This window comes from Pseudorca crassidens, chromosome 2 (genome assembly GCF_039906515.1).
Source record: "Pseudorca crassidens isolate mPseCra1 chromosome 2, mPseCra1.hap1, whole genome shotgun sequence".
Lineage (NCBI taxonomy): Eukaryota > Metazoa > Chordata > Mammalia > Artiodactyla > Delphinidae > Pseudorca > Pseudorca crassidens.
The window spans coordinates 173,699,697-173,726,313 of record NC_090297.1 but is presented as its reverse complement, the minus strand read 5'-3'; the positions used below and the strand labels follow the sequence as shown (position 1 = coordinate 173,726,313).

At 37.5% G+C, this 26,617-nt stretch overlaps 1 pseudogene; it reads left to right on the top strand.

The window, feature by feature from the left end:
* The first annotated feature begins 5,791 nt into the window (after positions 1 to 5,791).
* Positions 5,792 to 21,568, top strand: LOC137209734 (small ribosomal subunit protein uS2 pseudogene; annotated as a pseudogene).
* Positions 21,569 to 26,617: the final 5,049 nt, after the last annotated feature.

The window sequence follows — 26,617 nt, the reverse complement described above, 5'->3', positions numbered from 1 at the left end:
TCCTGACTTCATACTATACTACAAAGCTACAGTAATCAAGACAGTATAGAACTGGCACAAAAAACAGAAATACAGATCAATGGAACAGGATAGAAAGCCCAGAGATAAACCCACACACATACAGTCACCTAACTTACATAGATGTAAAAAGGAGGCAAGAACATAAAATGGAGAAAAGATAGCCTCTTCAATCAGTGGAGCTGGGAAAACTGGAGAGCTACATGTAAAAGAATGAAATTAGAACACTACCTAACACCATACACAAAAATAAACTCAAAATGGATTAAAGACATAAATGTAAGGCCAGACACTATAAAACTCCTAGAGGAAAACAGGAAAAACACACTCTGACACAAACCACAGCAAGATTTTTTTTGACCCACCTCCTAGAGTAATGAAAATAAAAATAAACAAATGGGACCTAATGAAACTTAAAAGCTTTTGCACAGCAAAGGAAACCATGAACAAGATGAAAAGACAACACTCAGAATAGGAGAAAATATTTGCAAATGAAAAAACAGACAAAGGATTAATCTCCAAAATATACAAACAGCTCATGGAGCACAATATCAAAAAACAAACAATTCAATTAAAAAATGGGCAGAAGGACTTCCCTGGTGGTGTGGTGGTTGAGAATCCACCTGCCAATGCAGGGGACACGGGTTTGGGCCCTAGTCTGGGAAGATCCCGCATGCCTTGGAGCGGCTAAGCCCGTGCGCCACAACGGCTGAGCCTGCGCTCTGGAACCCACAAACCACAACTGCTGAGCCCATGTGCTGCAACTACTGAAGCCCATGCTCCTGGAGCCTGTGCTCTGCAGCGGGAGAGGCCGCCGCAGTGAGACACCTGTGCACCGCAATGCCCGCCACAACTAGAGAAAGCCCGCGTGCAGCAATGAAGATCCAAGGCAGACAAAAATTAAAAACTAAATTAAAAAGAAAAAGAGGTCTTCCCTGATGGCCCAGTGGTTGAGAGTCTGCCTGCCGATGCAGGGGACATGGGTTCGTGCCCCAGTCCGGGAAGATCCCACATGCCGCAGAGCGGCTGGGCCCGTGAGCCATGGCCGCTGAGCCTGCGCGTCCGGAGCCTGTGCTCTGCAATGGGAGAGGCCACAACAGTGAGAGACCCACGTACAGAAAAAACAAAAAACAAAAAAAAAAAAGAAAGAAATTTGTCTTCATATATTAAAATAAAAAAACGGGGCAGAAGACCTAAACAGACATTTTACCAAAGAAGACATACAGATGACCATGAGGCACATGAAAAGATGCTCAATGTCACTAATCATTAGAGAAATGCAAATCCAAACTACAATGAGGTATCACCTCACACAGGTCAGAATGGCCATTATCAAAAAAATCTAGAAACAATAAATACTGGAAAGTGTGTGGTGAAAAGGGTACACTCTTGCACTGTTGGTGCAAATGTAAATTGATATAACCACTATGGAGAACAGTATGGAGGTTCCTCTAAAAACTAAAAATAGAACTACCATATGACCCAGCAATCCAATATTGGGAATATACCCTAGAAAACCATAATTCAAAAAGATACATGTACCACAATGTTCATTGCAGCACTCTTTACAATAGCCAGGACATGAACCCAATCTAAATGTCCATCAACAGATGAATGGATAAAGAAGATTTGGCTCGGGCTTCCCTGGTGGCACAGTGGTTGAGAGTCCGCCTGCCAATGCAGGGGACACGGGTTCGTGCCCCAGTCTGGGAGGCTCCCACATGCCGTGGAGAGGCTGGGCCCGTGAACCATGGCCGCTGAGCCTGCGCGTCCGGAGCCTGTGCTCCGCAACGGGAGAAGCCACAACAGTGAGAGGCCCGCGTACCGCAAAAAAAAAAAAAAAAAAAAAAAAAAAAGATGTGGCTCATATATACAATGGAATATTACTCAGCCATAAAAAGAAATGAAATTGAGTTATCTGTAGTGAGGTGGATGGACCTAGAGTCTGCCATACAGAGTGAAATAAGTCAGAAAGAGAAAAACAAATACCGTATGCTAACGCATATATATGGAATCTAAAAAAAATAAAATTGGTATAGATGAACCTAGTGGCAGGACAGGAATATAGATGTAGACATAGAGAATGGACTTAAGGACATGGTCGGCGGGGGCAAGCTGGGGTGAAGTGAGAATAGCATCGACATATATACACTGCCAAATGTAAAATAGTTAGCTAGTGGGAAGCAGCAGCATAGCACAGGGAGATCGGCTTGGTGATTTGTGATGACCTCGACGGGTGGGATACGGAGGGTGGGACGGAGTCTCAAGAGGGAGGGGGTATGGAGATATATGTATGTATATAGCTGATTCGCTTTGTTGAACAACAGAACCTAACACAGCATTGTGAAGAAATTATACTCTAATAAAGTTGCATTAAAACATGCATAAAGAAATTAAAAATGCATACTGGGTGAGAAACTTAAATATGTCTAACCAGCAGAATTAACTTGTAGGAGCAACTGTGAACCAGTATATGGGAAAAGTTTTGTAGGACAAACACGGGAAGGGGGTCCAGTTTCCTAAGAACGAATGTCTTTGGTTTTACTCTGTTTGGGAGCATGTCAGCCAACTTGAAATTAGAGGAACAAGATAAAAACATAAACCTGACTTGATGAGGAGATCACTGCAAATATAGAACTCAGGGAGATTTTAGGCACCACAGAGATCCATATGAAGGGTGACCACATAACATCATCAAACTTGGAAACTTAAGACTGAAAGGGTCCCCATTCATAATTATTCCAGACAAGTATAAACCCAGACTGTCCTGGGCAAATGAGAATTTATAGCAACCTTACTGACGTTGAACTTGAGGGCAGGTTGGTTTGATGGATAGTCTAGCAGAGCTAGTGTAGCTGAGATGCTCCATGAAACCAGACAGTTTGAGGGATGAAGAAAGTCTTGAAAAATATTCAGTGAAATCACAGACACTGGTCCAATGGCCTCATTGTACATGTTTAGAAAATTAGAAAGGCAACCACTGTGATCACAGCCTGTGGTCAGAAGAAAAAGCTGAAGTCCTCAGAGTATTCATTCGTACATCTGAAATACATCACCAGAAACAGGTGAACAACAATAGAAACAAAAAAGTGATTTTTCTTTTTCTTTCTTTTTGCGGTACGTGGGCCCCTCACTCTGCAGAGCACAGGCTCCAGACATGCAGGCCCAGCAGCCATGGCTCACGGGCCCAGCTGCTCCATGGCACGTGGGATCCTCCCAGACAGGGGCACGAACCCGTGTCCCCTGCATCAGCAGGCAGACTCCCAACCACTGCGCCACCAGGGAAGCCCCAAAAAAGTGATTTTTGAAACCACTAGTATAGCATATAACCAGCCCCAAACAAACAAGATAATAAATAAAAACAAAGAAATGTTCCTGTTACTCAGAAGCATCAAGAAATGAGAAAAATAACGTAGTTAATTTGTTGTACCTAATACCTACTTAGGCCCAGGGAAGAAGGCTACTGCCATGGTGCTACGCTTTAGAGGAACAGCCCTATAAATGGCCCTGCTTATCACAACATACAAAGCAAATGACATAATGGGCACCACTGCCACTAGGGATTCAGAGCCTTGAGTTGACATGATGCTACTGGGAGATTGAAAATACCCATTTCCATGACCAACAACATTCAAGCTCTAGAAAAAAATTTTCATATCATTTGCCTCGTACTCTTGATTTGAAAGGCAACAAGTTCCAAATACCTAGAAGTTTTGAGAAGTTTGCTGCAGCTGATAGTAAAATTTTCTTCTTAAAGTGGAAAGAATTTGATCATCAAAAACACTTAAAGAAAAAGGAAAGAAAAATAATTGAATTGTCATATCCTTCTATCAGATTAAATGGATGTAAAGGATTTTTGAATATGGAGTATTGTTTCCCCATAATGCTGAGTGTCAAAGTTCTATACCCATTTACACTCCAATTCATGGTTTCTGATATACTCACAAATTACTGTAGTATTTGCAACAAATTACCCATGGTGGTAATTGTCCATGGTGGTAAAGAAAATTTTCAATATTAGCTATTCATTATTACTCTTAAATTTGGATACAAATGTCTACACATAATACGTAAAGCATGGTATAGATTCTTTAGATTAGAAACTAGAATTCCAAATAGTTCGAATACAATGTTCAAATATCATATACCAACATCAGATTGACTTAAATAACTTTGATTTTAAAAGTTGATATATACTCATTATAATTTGTATTTTACATATCCATTTTAATGCACAGTTTTGAATATATTTGGAGAAAAAAATGTTTGAAAATGTTTGAAGCATTTTTTAAGGTTGTGAGTTTTTAGAATTACTTGTACTCATTTTTCATGTAAATATATTTAAATTTAGTATACTTAGAATCATATTACAATTTTAAACCTCTATATTATTATTAACAGATTGTATGAAAACTATAATTAGAACATATAATTAATTTGCTGATATATAGGCAAAAAATGAATTTTATGGAATAAATAGCAAGGATTTATGTATTGTGTATACTCTTATTTTATTACTAATAACAACATTGCTAGTATATCAACAGACCACAAAGTATTAGCTTTTTTCAGTCATTTGATATTTTGCAGACTTTCACTTTTATAAAATCATAGCTTTCATTATATTTGCCCATTTTGTTGAAATGGAGGTATATTTTCCATAATACAAGGAAAAAGTATTTTAACGGTTTATTAGTTTTACTAATAACTTTAAATTTCTTAGACATATGGTATGTTAGCCTCAATTTGTACTCCTGCACAAATCCAACAAATGTAAGAAGTATATCTGAATAAATCGTCATACTGTCAGTGGACCCTGAACAATTTAATGGGTGTCTGTTGATCCACGATTCCAAATAGAAAGAAATAGTCCTAGCAGTTATAGGGGAGATATACGAATAGAGATAAAAATCAATGAAAGCAGAGTTTCAGACTTAGGAATGAAAATGTAGAACAGAACAGAAGAAGAATATATGAAACCAAATAAGAAGCTAAATCTAATGACTTCTACCTAGATTCCAAGTGGAGGTTTCAAAGAATACATCAGTGTCATTATAAGTATTTCTTCAGTGTTTACAACAGCATCAGGGCAGTAAATCAAGGCCACATCCTTTCAACAAGTTACAGTTAGGATTCAAATTGTAATTTCTCTGGCTACAAACTGTGCCCTTTCCACTTTGCTCCCTTTTAAGACTCAAGTGATTGGTGTCATAGAAGAAATATTTGCTGTAGTGTATTTCTCAGTTTTCTCTATTAAAAGTTGTACATTTACTAAAGAAGTAGGGTTCAAGACAATGCTTCATATATATGAACAAACACCTTTATTTTTTGTAACCCAAATCCGTAAGATTAAACCATAATTCTATAGTTCCCATTAGAATTGGCAAACTTGCTGTAATTAGCAACCTGGTATAAATGTTTACAGAAGTGATCTAGATGCAGGATTTATTATTTAAATTATAATAAAGAGGAAGGTATAGAAATTACTCATAATAGACATTAGGTAAGCCAAATTATATTCTCACCTTTGCAGAAATGCTGACATTGTGATTATTTTCAAATATAAATTGATCAGTATTCACATGAAGTGATTTTTATTGCAAATATCTACAAAGATTACATGAATAGTATTAATTTTTTGGTCTTTGGGTCAATAAAAATAAGAGTATGATAATATTATAGATCTTGATGTATTTCTCTTTTATAGTGCTAACATAAAATACTGTTGTTTGCTCTTGATGAAATTCTAAATATCAGGGTGTATTGCCGGACTATGGGTAAGTAAAACACTTTTATGCCCTTCATCTCTTATCTTTTTGAAAGATTATCAGTCTCTTAGAGAAGATTTTCACCTTATACTGAATTATAATTTATTGTTCTTGATAACCTGTTTCTACTTTTAGAAGGCAGAAGTCAATGCTTTATAAAATGTAAAATATAAATAAATGCATAGAATAACATAAAGCATTGTCTCTACATGAACTTTAACAGGGTTCAAAAGACTTCAATAAAGTATATGCAAATATATTTTTCAATTCAATATACAAACCTTTTATTTGGTATGTTCTCCCAAAGAACAGATGTTCTTTAGAAAGAATAAATATTTACAGAAATCTCATTGATTTCTTGATAACTAATCCACATGAATAATATTTGCAGGAAAATTCTGAAAAATTTTCCCTTTTATATTACTTTGAACTAAACCACATTAAAAATAATATATCTAAGAGCAATGCTTACAAATAGATTTTTAGAATTATTTAACTTGCACATAGATTTATAATTTTTAGGAGCAAATAAAAATCTAATTTACTAAATTAAAATCCTATAATTTTAGAAGGTAGTCTAAATATTATGTAAATATAACGATGATAAATCTATTGTTTCCTATTCCATTTGATTTGCTGAATCAACTATACCAATTACTATTTTATAGTGTTTTATCAACAAGAAAACATATTCACAGGAATGAATCACAACATCCCTGGAAAGTATTATGTTTCTCATAATAATGATCATAGGACTAATGTTCAAACAGGTTAAAGGACTTGTAGTTAAGAAGTAACATTAAGACTATAACAATATTTCAGAACCCATATTCTAATAATCAGACAATGGTACTTCTCTATTCAGGGTACCTTAACAACAATAACAAAAGAATTGGTATAAAAATGACACAACTCAAATTCTGGATCCATCCCGTAAAAGCTATCTTGCACACAACACTTCTTTATAACTTGACTTCTTCATCTACAAAATAGAGAAGAGTGTCTCTCACATGATGTTGTTTTGATAATTAAAAAGGATAGAGAAGGGCTTCCCTGGTGGCGCAGCGGTTGAGACTCCACCTGCTGATGCAGGGGACGTGGGTTCGTGCCCCGGTCCGGTAGTATCCCACATGCCGCGGAGCGACTGGGCCCGTGAGCCATGACCGCTGAGCCTGCGTGTCCAGAGCCTGTGCTCCGCAACAGGAGAGGCCACAGCAGTGAGAGGCCCGCGTACCATGACGAAAAAAAAAAAAAAGGATAAGTATTGTGATTATGCTTTTCATATCTTTATACTAATCCTTAGCACCACTTGATGCAAAGTCAGATTTACCATTCCTATAAGGAAATTTAAAATCAGAAACTATAACTAATTTTGCCAAAGTGTTATAGCTAAAATTTTAACCCATCAATTTCAAATAGAGTTTCACTGTATTATACTTCTAAAAAATTTATCACATCAAAATTGGCATTCTGTAGTTATCTAATGAATATTTGTTTCTTTGTCTTTGTGAGCTATTTTCTATATAACAATTGTTTATCTTTATGTAGCAAATTGCTACCATCAATGTTTACAGTGATTATCAAAGGTACAGAGAGGCGGGGAGACTTATTTAAGCTCCAGCAAGGACTTAAGCCTCCTAGACTTCCTTACCTCTTTCTACCAAAGTACTTTATTCTTTTTTGTTGGTGAAGTTATTCCTCTCTTTAAGGAGATTTTTAAAATATCACTCTGCAATTTTAAGAAATATCAAATAATGCTCTACTTTTGAATTAACAATTTTCTGCTCCCTGAGAGCAATATATCAAAAAGAGACATTGAATGGGGAAGTTCCTGGTCTGATACAATAGAGATTGTAGATCTCTAAATTATCCCTAAACTGTGTAATTGGAATTCTGAAGTCCAGAGAAAGGAGAAATGTTCATAGAAGGATTAGGGCAGTCCTCACCATTAGGATAAAGTCAATTCTGCTGCTATATAATTAAAAATATATTTGAAATGATACAGATAATCTGTACCCTGTCCCCAGGTGCTGTTCTATCAATGTCAAAAAGTTATCACTGGGCCAGTTCATACTAAAGGCCAGACAAACACAAGAATAAATCTCTAAAGCAATAAGAACAATTAAATAATTTGTATGTTTCAAAATATCTAAATATTCACCATCATGTACAAAGATTCTAAATTTCTAGAGTGTTTAATTATCATACAGATCCAAGTTAGTCACTGAATATTTATTGATAAAATAAATGTTGGATCAGTTGTAGGTTGAACATCAAGGAACCTCACATTTGAAAATATTCTGTCAGTAACAACAGTGTGTAAAGCTTGATGAAACTCTCTGCCAGAGAAACTTTTAGTGGACTGTTCAAAATTAGCAAAGACAATTATTCAGGGTTTCTGGAGATTTTATAAAGGGCTTAAAATAAATTGAGAAGCAGTTATGGCACAAAGTCTACAGATTTTTTTTTTTTTTTTTTTTTTGGTGGTATGTGGGCATCTCACTCTCGTGGCCTCTCCCGTTGCAGAGCACAGGCTCCAGACACGCAGGCTCGGTGGCCTTGGCTCACGGGCCTAGCCGCTCTGCGGCATGTGGGATCTTCCCGGACCGGGGCACGAACCCGCGTCCCCTGCATCGGCAGGCGGACTCTCAACCACTGCGCCACCAGGGAAGCCCTACAGAGATTTTTAACAACATTGGAAGGCCATGGACTTCAAGCTCTGGGCTACAACATTCTCCCGTAAAGAACCCTTCCAGTGTCTTGGCAAAGGTATATCTATTATCGACTCCCCCCAGCTCTCTGGTGCAAAAGAGCTCTTTTGGGTAGATTTGGCATCCACTGAACATGAATATCCCATCTCCCAGACTATGTGGTCTGGGAGACATATATTGAGGACGATGGGTTGTGGAAGCTAGGTAGAGCATAAGCTCTACCTACTCCTCAAGTACATATACACACAGCTCCTTCTCTACAGGGAGGATCTGGGTTGGGGAGGACACAGTGAAGAACAAAACCTCCATCTCTCCCATCCCTAGCTCCTGCTCATGGAACAGAAGTTCTGCCCTGTCCAGGGAGAGCCAGTGCAAGCCTTGAAAATTGGAAATCCCTTGGCCCTGCCTGAAGGGCCTAAATGTATGTGCATTACACTGTGGCACAATTAATGACTCAGGGATTTGCTGAAAGCAGTAAAGCAATCAGTTAAGAACCAGTGAAGACTAACAGTGGTACTAGTGTGATATAATAGAGGCATACCCAGCAGAAGTCTAACAAGAAAATCAGGGAAAGATCCAGTGAGAGGACTGTGCTAAAACCACCATCCATCCTTTGTGGTCCAGAAGACTGTGATCACGCTGAAGACACTGCCCTCTAGGGGAGACCTTCAAGACAGCGGGGGAGTAAGACGCGGAGATCACCTTCCTCCCCACAAATACATCAGAAATACAACTACATGTGGAACAACTCCTACAGAACACCTACTGAGCGCTGGCAGAAGACCTCAGACTTCCCGAAAGGCAAGAAACTCCCCACGTACTTGGGTAGGGCAAAGGAAGAAAGAAAAAACAGAGACAAAAGAGTAGGGACGGGACCTGCACCTCGGGGAGGGAGCTGTGAAGGAGGAAAAGTTTCCACACACTAGGAAGCCCCTTCACTGGCGGAGATGGGAGTGGTGGAGGGGAAGCTTCGGAGCCATGGAGGAGAGCACAGCAGCAGGGGTGCGGAGGGCAAAGCAGAGAGGTTCCCGCACAGAGGATCGGTGCCGACCAGCACTCACCAGCCCGAGAGGCTTATCTGCTCACCTGCTGGGGTGGGCGGGGCTGGGAGCTGAGGCTCAGGCTTCGGAGGTCAGATCCCAGTGAGATGACAGGGGTTGGCTGTGTGAACAGTGCCTGAAGGGGGCTAGTGTGACACAGTTAGCCAGGAGGGAGTCTGGGAAAAAGTCTGGACCTGCCTAAGAGACAAGAGATCATTGTTTTCGGGTGCGAGAGGAGAGGGGATTCAGAGAACCGTCTAAACGAGCTCCAGAGATAGGCGCAAGTCGCGGTTATCAGCACGGACCCGAGACGGGCATGAAACGCTAAGACTGCTGCTGCAGACACCAAAAAGCCTGCGTGCGAGCAGAGGTCACTATCCACAAACCCTCCCGGGAGCCTGTGCAGCCCGCCACTGCCAGGGTCCCGCGATCCAGAGACAACTTCCCCGGGAGAACACATGGTGCGCCTCAGGCTGTTGCAACGTCACGCCTGCCTCTGCTGTCACAGGCTCACCCCGCATCCCATACCCCTCCCTCCCCCTGGCCTGAGAGAACCAGAGCCCCCTAATTACCGGCTACTTTAACCCTGTCCTGTCTGGAAGGGAACAGCAACCCTCAGGTGACCCACATGCAGAGAGAGGGCCAATCCAAAGCTGAACCCCAGGAGCGGTGCGAACAAAGAAGAGAAAGGAAAATTTCTCCCAGCAGCCCCAGGAGCAGCAGATTAAATCTCCACAATCAATTTGATGTACGCTGCATCTGTGGAATCCCTGAATAGACAACGAATCATCCCAAAATTGAGGCGGTGGACTTTGGGAGTAACTGTAGACTTGGGGTTTGCTGTATGCAACTGACTGGTTTCTGATTTTATGTTTATCTTAGTTTAGTATTCAGAGTTTATTATCATTGGTACATTTGTTCATTGATTTGTTGCTCTCTTCCTTTTTCTTTAACCTATAGACTTTTTTTTTTCCTTTTTCACCTTTTGTGAGTGTGTACATGTATGCTTCTTTCTGTGATTTTGTATGTATAGCTTTGCTTTTACCATGTGTCCTAGGGTTCTGTCTGTACTTTTTTTTTTTTTAGTATAGTTTTTAGTGCTTGATATCATTGGTGGATTTGTTTTTTGGTTTGGTTGCTCTCTTCTTTCTTTCATTCTTCTTTCTTTTATTACTTTTTAATATTTTTACTATTAATGATTTTTTAATTCTTTATTTTAATAACTTCATTTCTTTTTATTCTATTTTTTCTTTCTTTCTTTTTTCTCCCTTCTCTTCTGAGCTGTGTGGCTAACAGGGTCTTGGTGTTCCTGCCAGGTGTCAGGCCTGTGCCTCTGAGGTGGGAGAGCCAAGTTCAGGACATTGGTCCATCAGAGACCTCCTGGTTCCACATAATATCAAATGGCGAAAGCTCTCCCAGAGATCTCCATCTCAATGCTAAGACACAGCTCCACTCAATGACCAGCAAGCTACACTGCTAGACACCCTATGCCACACTACTAGCAAGACAGGAACACAACCCCACCCATTAGCAGAGAGGCTGCCTAAAATCATAATAAGGTCACAAACACCCCAAAACACACCAGAGGATGCAGTCCTGAACACCTGAAAGACAAGATCCAGCCTCATCCACCAGAACACAGGCACCAGTCCCCTCCACCAGGAAGCCTACAGAGTCCACTGAACCAACCTTAGCCACTGGGAGCAGACACCAAAAACAACAGGAACTATGAACCTGCAGCCTTTGAAAAGGAAACCCCAAACACAGTAAGTTAAGCAAAATGAGAAGATAGAGAAATACACAGCAGATGAAGAAGCAAGATAGAAACCCACCAGACCTAACAAATGAAGAGGAAATAGGCAGTCTACCTGAAAAAGAATTCAGAACAATGATAGTAAAGAAGATCCAATATCTTGGAAAAAGAATGGAGAAAATACAAGAAACGTTTAACAAGGACCTAGAAGAACTAAAGAGCAAAAAACCAATGATGAATAAATGAAATTAAAACTCCTCTAGAAGGAATCAATAGCAGAATAACTGAGGCAGAAGAACAGATAAGTGACCTGGAATATAAAACAGTGGAAATAACTACTGCAGAGCAGAATAAAGAAAAAATGAAAAGAATTGAGGATAGTCTCAGAGACCTCTTGGACAACATTAAATGCACCAACATTTGAATTATAGGGGGTCACAGAAGAAGAGAAAAAGAAAGGGGCTGAGAAAAATTTTAAGAGATAATACTTGAAAACTTCCCTAATATGGGAAAGGAAATGGTTAATCAAGTCCAGGAAGTGCAGAGAGTCACATACATGATAAATCCACGGAGAAACACGCCAAGACACATATTAATCAAACTATCAAAAATTAAATACAAAGAAAAAATATTAAAAGCAGCAAGGGAAGAAAAACAAATAATATACAAGGGAATCCCCATAAGGTTAACAACTAAACTTTCAGCAGAAACTCTGTGAGCCAGAAGGGAATGGAAAGGCATATTTAAAGTGATGAAAGGGAAAAACCTATAACCAAGATGACTCTACTCAGCAAAGATCTCATTCAGATTCGACAGAGAAATTAAAACCTTTACAGACAAGCAAAAGCTAAGAGAATTCAGCACTACCAAACCAGCTTTACAACAAATGCTAAAGGAACTTCGCTAGCAGGAAGCGCAAGAGAAGGAAACGACCTACAATAAGAAACCCGAAACAATTAAGAAAATGGTAACAGGAACATATATACCGATAATTGCCTTAAATATAAATGGATTAAATGCTCCCACCAAAAGACATAGACTGGCTGAATGGATACAAAAGCAAGGCTCGTATAAATGCTGTCTACAAGAGACCCACTTTAGACCTAGGGACACATACAGACTGAAAGTGAGGGGATGGAAAAAGATATTCCATAAAAAGGAAATCAGAAGAAAGGTGGAGTAGCAATTCTCATATCAGACAAATAGACTAAAAAAAAGGCTACTAGAAGAGACAAAGAAGGACATTACATAATGATCAAGGGATCAATCCAAGAAGAATATATAACAATTGTAAATATTTATGCACCCAATATAGGAGCACCTCAACACCTAAGGCAAATTCTAACAACCATAAAAGGGGAAATCAACAGTAACACAATCATACTTGGGTACTTTAACACCCCATTTTCACCAATGGACAGATCATCCAAAATGAAAATAAATAAGGAAACACTAGCTTTAAATGATACATTAAAGAAGATGGACTTACTTAATATTTATAGAACATTCCATCCAAAAACAACAGAATACACTTTCTTCTCAAGTGCTCATGGAACATTCTCCAGGATAGGTCATATCTTGGGTCACAAATCAAGCACTGGTAAATTTAAGAAAACTGAAATCGTATCAAGTATCTTTTCTGACCACAACGCTATGAGACTAGATATCAATTATGGAAAAAATCTGTAAAAAATACAAACACATAAAGGCTAAACAATACACTACTAAATAACCAAGAGATCACTGAAGAAATCAAAGAGGAAATTTAAAAATACTAAGTGGCAAATGACAATGAAAACATGATGACCCAAAACCTAAGGGATGCAGCAAAAGCAGTTCTAAGCACGAAGTTTATAGCAATACAATCCTACCTCAAGAAACAAGAATCATCTCAAATAAACAACCTAACCTTACACCAAAAGCAATTAGAGAAAGAGGAACAAAAACTCTAACAAGTTAGCAGAAGGAAAGGAATCACAAAGATCAGATCAGAAATAAATGAAAAAGAAATGAAGGAATGATAGCAAAGATCAATAAAACTAAAAGCTGGATCTTTGAGAAGGTAAACAAAATTGATAAACCATTAGACAGACTCATCAAGAAAAAAAGGGAGAAGACTCAAATCAACAGAATTAGAAATGAAAAAGGAGAAGTAAAAACTGACACAGCAGAAATACAGAGGATCATGAGAGATTACTACAAGCAACTCTATGCCAATAAAATGGACAACCTGGAAGAAATGGACAAATTCTTAGAAATGCACAACCTTCTGAGAGTGAACCAGGAAGAAATAGAAAATATGAACAGACCAATCACAAGCACTGAAATTGAAACTGTGATTAAAAATCTTCCAACAAACAAAAGCCCAGGACCAGATGGATTTACAGGCAAATTCTATCAAACATTTAGAGAAGAGCTAACATCTATCCTTCTCAAACTCTTCCAAAAGATAGCAGAGGGAGGAGCACTCCCAAACCCATTCTACGAGGCCACCATCACCCTGATACCAAAACCAGACAAAGATGTCACAAAGAAAAAAACGACAGGCCAATATCACTGATGAACATAAAGGCAAAACTCCTCAACAAAATACCAGCAAACAGAATGCAACAGCACATTAAAGGAGTCATACACCATGTTGAAGTGCGGTTTATACCAGGAATGCCAGGATTCTTCAATATATGCAAATCAATCAATGTGATACACCATAATAAACTGAAGGAGGAAAACCATATGATCGTCTCAATTGACGCAAAAAAATCTTCTGACTAAATTCAACACCCGTTTATGATAAAACCCTCCAGAAAGTAGGCATAGAGGGAACTTACTTCAACAAAATAAAGGCCATATATGACAAACCCACAGCCAACATTGTCCTCAATGGTGAAAAACTGAAACCATTTCCTCTAAGATCAGGAACAAGACAAGGTTGACCACTCTCATCACTATTATTCAACATAGTTTTGGAAGTTTTAGCCACAGAAATCAGAGAAGAAAAAGAAATAAAAGGAATCCAAATCAGAAAAGAAGTAAAGCTGTCACTGTTTGCCAATGACATGATACTGTACATACAGAATCCTAAAGATGCTACCAGAAAACTACTAGAGCTAATCAATGAATTTGGTATAAAGTAGCAGGATACAAAATTAATGCACAGAAATCTCTTGCATTCCTATACACTAATGATGAAAAATCTGAAAAAGAAATTAAGGAAACACTACCATTTACCATTTCAACAAAAAGAATAAAATACCTAGGAATAAACCTAACTAAGGAGACAAAAGACCTGTATGCAGAAAACTATAAGACACTGATGAAAGAAATTAAAGATGATACAAACAGATGGAGAGATATACCATGTTCTTGGATGGGAAGAATCAACATTGTGGAAGTGACTATACTACCCCAAGCAATCTACAGATTCGATGCAATCCCCTATCAAACAACCAATGGCATTTTTCACAGAACTAGAACAAAAAATTTCATAATTTGTATGAAACCACAAAAGACCCTGAAATGCCAAAGCAATCTTGAGAAAGAAAAATGGTGCTGGAAGAATCAGGCTCCCTGACTTCAGAATATATTACAAAGCTACAGTAATCAATAAGTATGGTACTGGCAGAAAAACAGAAATATAGATCAATGGAAGAGGAGAGAAAGCCCAGAGGTAAACCCACACACATATGTTCACCTTATTTTTGACAAAGGAGGTAAGACTATACAGTGGAGAAAAGACAGCCTCTTCAATAAGTGATCTGGGAAAACTGGACAGCTACATGTAAAATAATGAAATTAGAACACTCCCTAACACCGTATACAAAAGTAAACTCAAAATGGATTAAAGACCTAAATGTAAGGCCAGACACTATAAAACTCTAAGAGGAAAACATAGGTAGAACACTCTATGACATAAATCACAGGAAGATCCTTTTTGACCCACCTCCTAGAGAAATGGAAATAAAAACAAAAATAAACAAATGGGACTTAATGAAACTCAAGAGCTTCTGCACAGCAAAGGAAACTATAAACAAGACAAAAAGACAACCTTCAGAATGGAAGAATATATTTGCAAACGAAGCAACTGATTAATCTCCACAACATATAAGCAGCTCATGCAGCTCATTATCAAAAAAAAAAACAACCCAATCCAAAAATGGGCAGAAGACCTCAACAGACATTTCTCCAAAGAAGACATCCAGATTGCCAGCAAACACATGAAAGGATGCTCAACATCACTAATCATTAGAGAAATTCAAATCAAAACTACAATGAGATATTACCTCACCCCAGTCAGAATGGCCATCATTAAAAAATCTACAAACAATGATGCTGGAGAGGGTGTGGAGAAAGGGGAACCCTCTTGCACTGTTGGTGGGAATGTAAATTGATACAGCCACTATCGAGAACAGTTTAGAGGTTCCTTAAAAGACTAAAAATAGAACTGCCATATGACCCAGCAATCCCACTACTGGGCATATACCTGAGAAAACCATAATTCAAAAAGAGTCATGTACCACAATGTTCACTGCAGCACTATTTACAATAGCCAGGACATGGAAGCAACCTAAGTGTCCATCGACAGATTAATGGATAAAGAAGATGTGGTATATAAACACAAAAGTAATATTACTCAGCCATAAAAAGAAACGAAATTGAGTTATTTGTAATGAGGTGGATGGACCTAGAGTCTGTCATACAGAGTGAAGTAAATCAGAAAGAGAAAACAAATACCATATGGTAACACATATATATGGAATCTAAAAAAAAAAAAAAAAAAGGTTCTGTAGAACCTGGGGACAGGACAGGAATAAAGACACAGATGTAGAGAATGGACTTGAGGATGTGGAGGGGATGGGGTAGCTGGGACAAAGTGAGAGAGTGGCATGGACTTATATATACTACCAAATGTAAAATAGATAGCTAGTGGGAAGCAGCTGCATAGCATAGGGTGATCACCTGGGTGCTTTTTGACCACCTAGAGGGGTGGGATAGGGAGGGTGGGAGGGAGACAAAAGAGCAAGGAGATATGGTGATATATGTATGTATATAGCTGATTCACTTTGTTATAGAGCAGAAACTAACACACCATTATAAAGCAATTATACTCCAATAAAGATGTTAAAAAAAAATCTTGTGTACACAGCATTGCAGTATAAGCAGGGCTTCCCATGTGAATGTGTTTCATTATTCATGCCTTCACTAGATCTCTCTTATTTCAGGTTATTTCTCCTATTAGAAGTTATAGAAGATTGTACCATGTCAAATAAAGTTTACTAATTAAATCTATTTTAATTCTAAATGTTTTTGCCATAAAACATCATTGAATGAAAACAGGAAAGGCAAAAATATTCAAAATTAAATCAACAATGACAAATTGAAATAATTCCAGTAACAGTTTAATAATCCTCTCTTAGAAGTAACTAATTAGAGATAAATTCTTTCTTTCACAATTGTTCCATTTAAGATAATTTTGCACAACTTGAATTTTATGTGAAGCAAAAACAAATAAAGAGACCTCTAAACTTGTTTTTGTGTGTGTGTGTGTGTAATAAACAAGCTGTGCTACTGACTTGCAGTCTCCTACTTACCCCAAGTTAAAGACATAAGCCTTATTTCCATAGACTTCAATCCTAGTTAACCTATTTTCTTTTTAAAAATGAGGTCCTAACAGGCACTTTTCTCAAGCAATCTGGTTTCATCCATATGTAAACTTTTATGGCACACAATTGTGTTAATTATGTATTTTTTTTCCAAACCACTTCAGTTCACTTGGCTGCTATTTTACATAAACAATGCAATGAATATTGCCTCCAGCCTCAGTCTTACCAGTGCAAAATTTGTGTTAAGATGACTCTGTCTGGCTTTGCTTGCATCATCAGACATTTTTACTCTTACACTTCATCGATATTGTCAGTGCTTGGCTCTCTTTGAAGCCTCTAGGATTTGGATGTCTACAAAAACAACAGACATCTGAAAGCAACATTTTCCTTAACTTATGGTTGCTGCTGATGTCCAAATTTATCTGTACCTAGTAAAAATTACCCTCCCACTACACTTTTTGTCTCTCTCTCTCTCTATATATATATATATATATATTCATAAATATATACATTTATTTTGCATATATATATATTATTTTTAAGAGTAGTTTTAGGTTCACAGAAAAATTGAGGAGAAGATACTGGTATTTCCCATATACCCCCTCCTTCCCCACACATGTAGAGCCTCCCTCATTATCAACATCCCCCACCAGAGTGATATATTGTTACAGTTGACGAACCTACGTACACATCATAATCACTCAAAATCCTTGGTTTACATTAGGGTTCACTCTTGGTGCTGTACGTTCTATGGTTTTGAACAAGTGTACGATGACATGTATCCATCATTATAGTATCGTAGGAAATATTTTCTCTGCCTCAATATATTTTGTAAATTGTCCACTTATCTAAAATGTTTTATATATTTTTTTAAATTTTTTTATTTTTGGCTGTGTTGGGTCTTCATTGCTGTGTGTGGGCTTTCTCTAATTGATACGAGCAGGGGCTACTCTTCATCGTGGTGCACGGGCTTCTCATTGCGGTGGCTTCTCTTGTTGCGGAGCACAGGCTCTAGGCATGCGGGCTTCAGTAGTTGTGGCTCGCAGGCTCTAGAGCACAGGCTCAGTAGTTGTGGCACATGGGCTTGGTTGCTCCATGGCATGTGGGATCTTCCCAGACCAGGGCTCGAACCTGTAACCCCTGCATTGGCAGTCGTATTCATTTTTTTTTCAACATCTTTATTGGAGTATAATTGCTTTACAGTGGTGTGTTAGTTTCTGCTTTATAAAAAAGTGAATCAGCCATACATATACATAAGTCCCCATATCTCCTCCCACTTGCATCGCCCTCCCACCCTCCCTAACCCACCCCTCTAGGCGGTCACAAAGCACCGAGCTGATCTCCCTGTGCTATGTGGCTGCTTCCCACTAGCTATCAATTTTACATTTGCTAGTGTATATATGTCCATGCCACTCTCTCACTTCATCCCAGCTTACCCTATCCCCTCCCTGTGTCCTCAAGTGCATTCTCTACATCTGCGTCTTTATTCCTGTCCTGCGCCTAGGTTCTTCAGAACTTTTTTATTTTTTTAAGATTCCATATATATGTGTCAGCATACGGTATTTGTTTTTCTCTTTCTGATTTACTTCACTCTGTATGACAGACTCTAGGTCCATTCACCTCACTACAAATAACTCAATTTCGTTTCTTTTATGGCTGAGTAATATTCCATTGTATATATGTGCCACATCTTCTTTATCCATTCATCTGTTGATGGACACTTAGGTTGCTTCCATGTCCTGGCTACTGTAAATAGAGCTGCAATGAACACTGTCGTACATGACTCTCTTTGAATTATGGTTTTCTCAGGATATATGGCAGGTGTATTCTTAACCACTGAGCCACCAGGGAAGCCCCATGTTTTATATTCTTAACAAAACACTTTGTTTAAAGTCAACTTTTAAAATCATAGAATATCACATTTCTGGGTTTCCATTAATTAACTTCTAATTCATCTATGAGCCTAAACTACTAGTTTGTCAGGATAATTAGTGTCAGCATCATTTGCTTTTCTTCAGCCTCTGTAAGGTTTCTTAAGAATCTAGGAGCACTCTGAGTTCCGGAAAATGTAAGAGAATTTCAATTATCTTTCTATCATAGTGGCCTTTAATAATGTCATTGTTGAAGACTATACAATTCCTCAATTATCTGGGTCACTCAATTCTTTGTCATATGTAGTGTGTGAGAAGTTTTATTAAACATGAAAGCCCTATGCCTAGAATTGATCCTTCCCCATACACCCAGGAGTCACATCAGAGGTCTTATCCATTCCTCTCTGCTGTCCTCAAAGGAATGTTCCCATCTGCCTTTTCCTTTTCTTCCTAGACACCCAATACAATCTGTTCTTAAGAAACATCCTTGGACTTTATGTAATCTTTATTGTGCCACAGCTTTCCTGAGACAAGACAGAACAAAGTTTGGCTATCCATTTAAAACAGAAGGGAGACAAACTATTTAAAAAATTAATAATCAATTGGCTCATATTTCAATAAATTGTACCACCACTGCTATTCAATTTAGTGTTCTACAACCAAGGAAGCAACTGTATTATCCTGTAGAATGCTGATTCTCTCTAGGAAATGTTATTAATGCCAGCATCTATAGTTATGGCAAAAGATACTTCACTATTCCTTTCTGTATTGTTGTTTGAAGCGTATTCATTTTAGATCACTCACTTAAAATTAACGATCCACAAATAGGAGAAACAAAATAAGCTGCCTGTTTGTGGTGAACAATTGTTTTGGTTTTCTTATATTGATTTTTATATTGATTTTCTTATATTGATTTTCTTAGTATTGATTTTTCCTTCAGATGTATACTAATATGTTGTATCTGTTTCATAATTGGAATGAAGTAACTTATTCATTCAACCATTTATCTCACTCTCTATAGATCAGCAGTTAGATAGATATAGATACAGATATAACAAAAATAAAAGCAAACATACAATCTATACCAGGCACCGTACTAAGCTTTGGGGTAAAAAGGCCCTCTTAGAGCTTATATTTTAATGAACACTAAGAAGGATCTGTATGCTCTTCTTTACATCAATGTGTGAGAATCCTGCAAGGAAATCTGTTTATGTGGGTATTAGAAACTGTTATATATAAATACAATTGTTATATAGACTATAAATACATACATTTCATGGACAAATATGACAGGAATGGTACATTAAACTCAGTCATAGTTCTTTTCTTGCAGGACTACTCCATGATGCTAATGTGAATGATGAATCTCTTGCAGAGGATATAGTCTATATAGCATTTCCAAACTTACTGGCTACAGAGTATTTCCATCACAGAACATTTCATTACAATCTGAAATGTCTGAACTTTAAAATTTCAGGTACTTCTTAAAAATCATTTCTTTTCCTATATCTATGAACTTTTTAGTATACTGTTATTTGATTGGCTTTCATTTTTAATAATCTCTTAGTAACATAGATTTTATAGGCAAAGCCTCATGAAATGTATAATCCCCTAAAAAATATCTTTCAAAACTAAGGTGGATAGATTTAACATATTGATAGAGAATATAGTAATATATGGGTAAGCCTTCGTTTGCATCTTTGAATCCAACATATCTTTTCTACTCAATATAATTTAATCTTGCTCCTTAGTCCAATTTACAAATTTAAAATCTTTGACTTTTCCCTTTCTGTGCTACCCAGACAGCGGTCTGTAAGGCATTGTTCTGGGTTCCCAGCATAACTTAAAGAGAAACTTTCACAATGCCCTGAGCCTTTAATGTCCTGCAAATGAAGGAGGATGTCCTCAAACCTTGCAGCAAGAACCCACTTAGGTGGCACCGACCTTGACTTCCAAATGGGACAGTTATCTAAGAAGGAAAAGTAATGGCATTACCTCTAAATCTGAAGAGAACCTGGGAGAAGCTTCTGCCGTCCTCTTCTGCCATCACTGCCATTGAAAATCTGGCTGATGTCAGTACCATAACCTCCAGGAAGACCAGCCAGAGAGCTGTGCGGAAGTTTGCTGCTGCCATGGGCGCCACTCCTACTGCTGGTCACCTCGTTCCTGGAACCTCACTCACCGGAGCCCGGCAGGCTTCCGGGAGCCGCGACTCGTGGTGGTTCCCGACACCAGGCCTGACCACCGGCGTGAAAGGCATCTTCTGTGAACCTGCCTACCACTGCTCCGTGTAACACAAACCAGTCTCTTTGCTGTATGTACACCGCCATCTGTGCAACAACCGGGAGCTCGCTCTGCGGGTCTGACGTGACGGACGGACGCTGACCCGGGAAGTTCTGCGCATGCGCGGTTCCCTCTCCCGTGAGCACCTGCGGGAGTCCCGCCTACTCTCGACTTGTGCGAAGATCCTCAACAGGTGTTTGTAAAGGAAGGGCAGGCCTCAGCTGAGAAGGCTGTGAGCAAGGAGGAATTCAGAGTGAACGGACTTCTCCAGCTCCTGAATTTACTGCTGCTAAACCCCAGGTGGCAGCCTGGTTTGAAGGCAGCAGGTGCCCTCTGTGCCTGCCCATTAGTTCCCCACTGAGAACCACAGTGCACAGCGGTCAGTGAAGATGCCACTGAAGATGGGCTGCAGCTGCCACTGCTCAGGCCATGGAATGGGAGGAGCAATCGCTGAGTGGTCCGCAGCTGTTCTGCAGACTCTTAAAAAAGGAAATAGGGGGCTTCACTGGTGGCGCAGTGGTTGAGAGTCCGCCTGCCGATGCTGGCAACACGGATTCGTGCCCCGGTCCGCGAAAATTCCACATGCCGCGGAGCGGCTGGGCCCGTGAGCCATGGCCGCTGAGCCTGCGCGTCCGGAGCCTGTGCTCCGCAACCGGAGAGGCCACAGCAGTGAGAGGCCCGCGTACCCAAAGGAAAAAAGAAAAAGGAAATAGGGTGACAGAAAATAAAGTTTCCAAAGTAAGATGAGATAAAATAAAATAAATCTCTGACTTTTGATTGGAGTGATGAGTCCATTTATACTTGATATAGTCATTAATTGGCTTTACGACTGCCATTTGTTTATGTCTGTTGTCTTTGTTGCTCCTTTATTCTTCCTTAACTCATTTCATGTAAAACCAAATTTTTAGTATTCATTTTAATTCCTCTGTTGATTTTCTATTTACTCCAGGATTTATAATATGAATCAATATATTATGATCTACTTCACAATAATACTGTCTTAATTCCAATAAAATATTGCAACTTTTCTCTATTACTGCTCCGTATCCATTTTTCTCTTTTGTTCTATTTTGCCATATAATTTACAAATTATTATATGAAGTGAAATGAGTCTGACAAAGAAAGACAAATACTGTATGATCTTTGTCATATATGGAATCTACATATATTTATATTTATATAGATGGTTGCCAGAGGTGGTGGGTAGGGGTTGGAATAAATGGGTGAACTTTTTTTTTAGTTTAAATAAATTGAATTTAAAAATGACATCTGTGTATGTTACAAACCTAAAAACAGATTATAATTATTGCTTTATGTAATCTTATGTCTTTTAATAAAATTGAGGAGAAACATTATATATATAGTCTATATTTACTGACAGATGTACCATTCCAGTGCTTTTCATTTCTTCTTGTGGATTTGAGTTAGTTGATCATTCTGGCTAGAGATTTTTCAGTTTCATTGATCTTTTAAAAAAAACAGTTCCCTTTTAATTGATTTTTCCTATTATTTCCCTTTACTATTTCATCTTTTCTGCTTTTATCTTTATTATTTCCTCTCTTCTGTTTGCTTTGGGTTTATTTACCCCCCTTTTTTTATTGTTGCTTAACATGGAATATTAGGTAGCTGATTTGAGACCTTACTTCCTTCTAAAGACAAGTGTTTAATGCTGTAAGATCCCCATAAGCACTGCTTTATCTATTTCCCACAAATTGTAATATGTAATGTTTTCATTTTCATTCAATTAAAATATTTTCTAATTTCCCTTATGAATCTCATGAGTTATTTAGAAGTATTATGAGTTATTTAGAAGCATTTGTTTACTTCCAAATATTTGGGTTTTTCCAGATATCTTCCTGTTATCAACAATAATTGCATTGTGCTCAGAAAATAGACTTTGACCATCATCAGTTCTTTCAGATATATTGATTTTTGTTTAATGGCTCAGAAAATGTTCTATTTTGGTTACGTATTCCAAAAGCTTTTTGAAATTTGTATCTTTGCTTTTGTTTGTTGGAGGGATTTATAAATGTCAACTAGGTCAACTTCTGTTTATCAGGTCTTGTATATGTTTACTGTATATCTGCTGTTCTATGGATTTCAGACAGAGAAGTATTAATATATCCAACTACAATTGTGGATTTTTCTTTTTACTTTTCAGTTCTATCAGGTTTTGCTTCATGCATTTTGAAGCTTTATTGGGATTATTATGTCTTTTCCCTCATTGACTCCTTTTTTTCTGGTAATATGCCTTGTTCTGAATTCTATTTTTTGATATTACTATAGCCCCTCCAGATTTCTTTGCTTAATATTTACATATTATGTTTTTCCATATTATTACATTTAACCTTCCAACATCTTTATATTTGAATTTGGTTTCAATAGACAATATATAGATTGTATCTTTTAAAATCCAATTTGACCATCTCTATCACTAATTGGGTCTACAGACTGTTTATATGTAATGCAATTATTGATATATTTGAATTTAATTACACCAACTTATTTTTCTCTTATTATCGGCTCTTTGTTCCCTTTTTCTTTTTATCATGATAGCTTTTGGGTTGAGTGTTTCTTTTTTATTCCATTCATGCTTCACTGTTTGTCCATTATTTATAGCTGTGAAAAACAGTGGTAAACTTACAACAGGATAAGTATAATTACTCCTTCCATTCCTCTATCCTCTTTTTTTTTTTTTGCGTTTGCGGGCCTCTCACTGTTGTGGCCTCTCCCGTTGCGGAGCACAGGCTCCAGACGCGCAGGCTCAGCGGCCATGGCTCACGGGCCCAGCCGCTCCGCGGCACGTGGGATCCTCCCGGACCGGGGCACGAACCCGCGTCCCCTGCATCGGCAGGCGGACTCTCAACCACTGCGCCACCAGGGAAGCCCTCCTCTATCCTCTTTTAATTATATATTTTCATTGTATTTATGTTATTAGCCACTTTATTTTTACTATTTTTCTTTCAGAGAGTCAAATTTCTATAAAAGCAAGTCAAAATAAGAAAAAATGTAGTTATTATTATTTTTTACCATTTCCAGAGATCTTTATTTATTAAACAAATCTAGATTTCTGTCTGATATCATATTGATTTGATATAAAAAGTATTCTTTAATATTTCTTAGATCTACTGGCAGCAATTTCTCTCAGGTTATATTTGTCTGATGAAGTCATTTTCTTTTTTCTTTGTATGTAATATTTTGCTGCCTCCAAGATTTATTTTTTTATCATTGGTTTTCAGCACTTTGAATATGCTGTATCTTGGTTGTGTGGTGTGATTGAAAATATGATTCTTCTTTACAGCTCTACAGCAAACTTACTCATTTTCCATAAAGTTCAACCAATCTGAAATTTAATTTTGTTAGCCCAGAAATAATAGAAGTAATAGTAATAGAATCAGGTTCTATAGACTGCAGTTAATTTTTATTTAGTATTTTAACATATGTATTGAAGTAATGGAAACATTACATCCTTGTAATGTTTCAATTATCTTTCACTCAAATTCTTAAAGCAGCTTTACAGAACATCAACTCGTCAGATTTGGATACTAAATAGCTTGTCTTGTGCATCATTTATTGTGTGTGAAAACTCATTAACATTATCCCCAAACTGTGTAATCCCAGGATATATAATTGAAATAAAAGACACTGAGGCTAGATTCTTAGTTCAGCATGCCACAGAGACTTTTTTTCAGACTGGGGTGTCAGAGGGTTAATGTTTCTTTTTCTTCTTTTTTATTTTGTAAGGAGATATTGACTTGGAAGCAGAAACAGAAAACTAAACCATATTGAGTGCTAAGAGATTTTACCTATACCATGACTCTTAAAGAGTTGATGCTGTTATTTCCTTTCTATGGATGAGTAAACTGAGTCTCAGAGAGGTTAAGTCACCTAAAATCACAGATATTAAGTGGCAGGTTTTTCATTCCAATCTAGATGTGGTTCTTAAATATAGTGTTTTCACTATTCCTGCACAAATTTTAAAGAGTTTGAAAATTATATTTAGCAAGCATATTTAAATTCTATGAAACTTGAAAGTGTCCTATCATAACTGGAAAAGCAAATTTATAATTAGGTGAACTAATGTAAACAGATTTCTATGTTTACTGCTTGGCCAAAGATCAATCATAGATATTAACCAGCTGAGAAGCAGGAGAAGAATATTAGGGATTGATGGAGTGTATCCAGAAAAGTGATTCTCAAGGAGACATCAGAGATTTTAAAAGCATTTCAACATATTTATTCAAAATAAACATGCCTTGCCATCCTATGGAGATTAGGCATAGTGATCAATGAGTTCATTAAAAAAAAGAAACACTTTTGTTTGCAGTTGTTGTCAAGACAATGGTTATAATTAGATAAAAGCAACTTTCAAAGTAATTCTTATTTTCTGCAGCAGGGAACGCTGAATGTACACTCTTTAAAAGTTGAAAATCCCAGGCTGGAGAAAATATGTCTGTGAGGAAAAGTATCTGGGCTAAAATATACAGAACAGTAATGACTACACTATTCGTTATTGCAGTGATCTATTCAGAAATCCCAGATCTAGTAAAAATAGTTTTATACACTTTTCCCTAATGTTTTGTTCACAACAGGATGGACATTTTTCAATGATTTGTAGAGAAGAATGGAATTAAAGAATTACCTATACCCCAAGAGATTAATTTCAGGGCCACGTGGAAATTTGGATAATTTAAGCACATATTATTCTTGCCAAATTAGTGGCTATTATAGGATACTCTTTCTCAGCCAAACAGTGCTGATTATTCACACTTTATCTCTAATTTCAACTCCTAAGCGTATGAGGAATCTATTATATATCATATGCATGTTGAAACTGTTATGAGTTAAATTTGAAGTTTTTCTGTAGACAGTGTTGAAAGTATATTCTGGGTTTCTGGTGCTTTTCAAAACATGTTTAATGTCCAGTGACAATATAACATATGAAACAAGAGAAAGCAAGGGAAATGACCTTCAAACAAAAGGAAGAATGATTAGAGATCACTATTTTTGCCATGTTCACATGACATTTCTCCAAGAGGAGAAATAAAAAACATGCCTTATATCTTGTTTAAATGCATAAATGTTCTATATAAGTTTGGGTTTGTTTAAAAAAAATAGCTGACAAATACGCATTTTTTATTTTGAATTATATAAATGTAACTCTACAAAAATGGAGAGGTATTTTCATATGTAATTATCATCAGCAATAGAGAAATGATATGATTTTGCTTGACGCCATTTAAATGTGGATATTGTTATGCTTTGAATCCATCATTTTTTATCATAATGCAGAAAAGAGAGTAAAGTTATTCAAATTTGAGCCTTTCTTTCCACAGTTTCGGTCTGCAAATGTATATTCCTCTTAGAAGTGTTGTAGGCAGGGAAAGTGTTCCACATGATTTAACAAAGACAGATAGGAAATGTATTTAGAAATATTATATTGCATGTAAATTTCAGAGAATTTAAAGAATTTTTGGAGAGATTAAAGGATTTTTGCCAATCATTTGAAAATCAGAGGCATATAGCCAGTTCCACCCATTTCTATGCTCAATTTGGTTAATCTCTGTAAATAA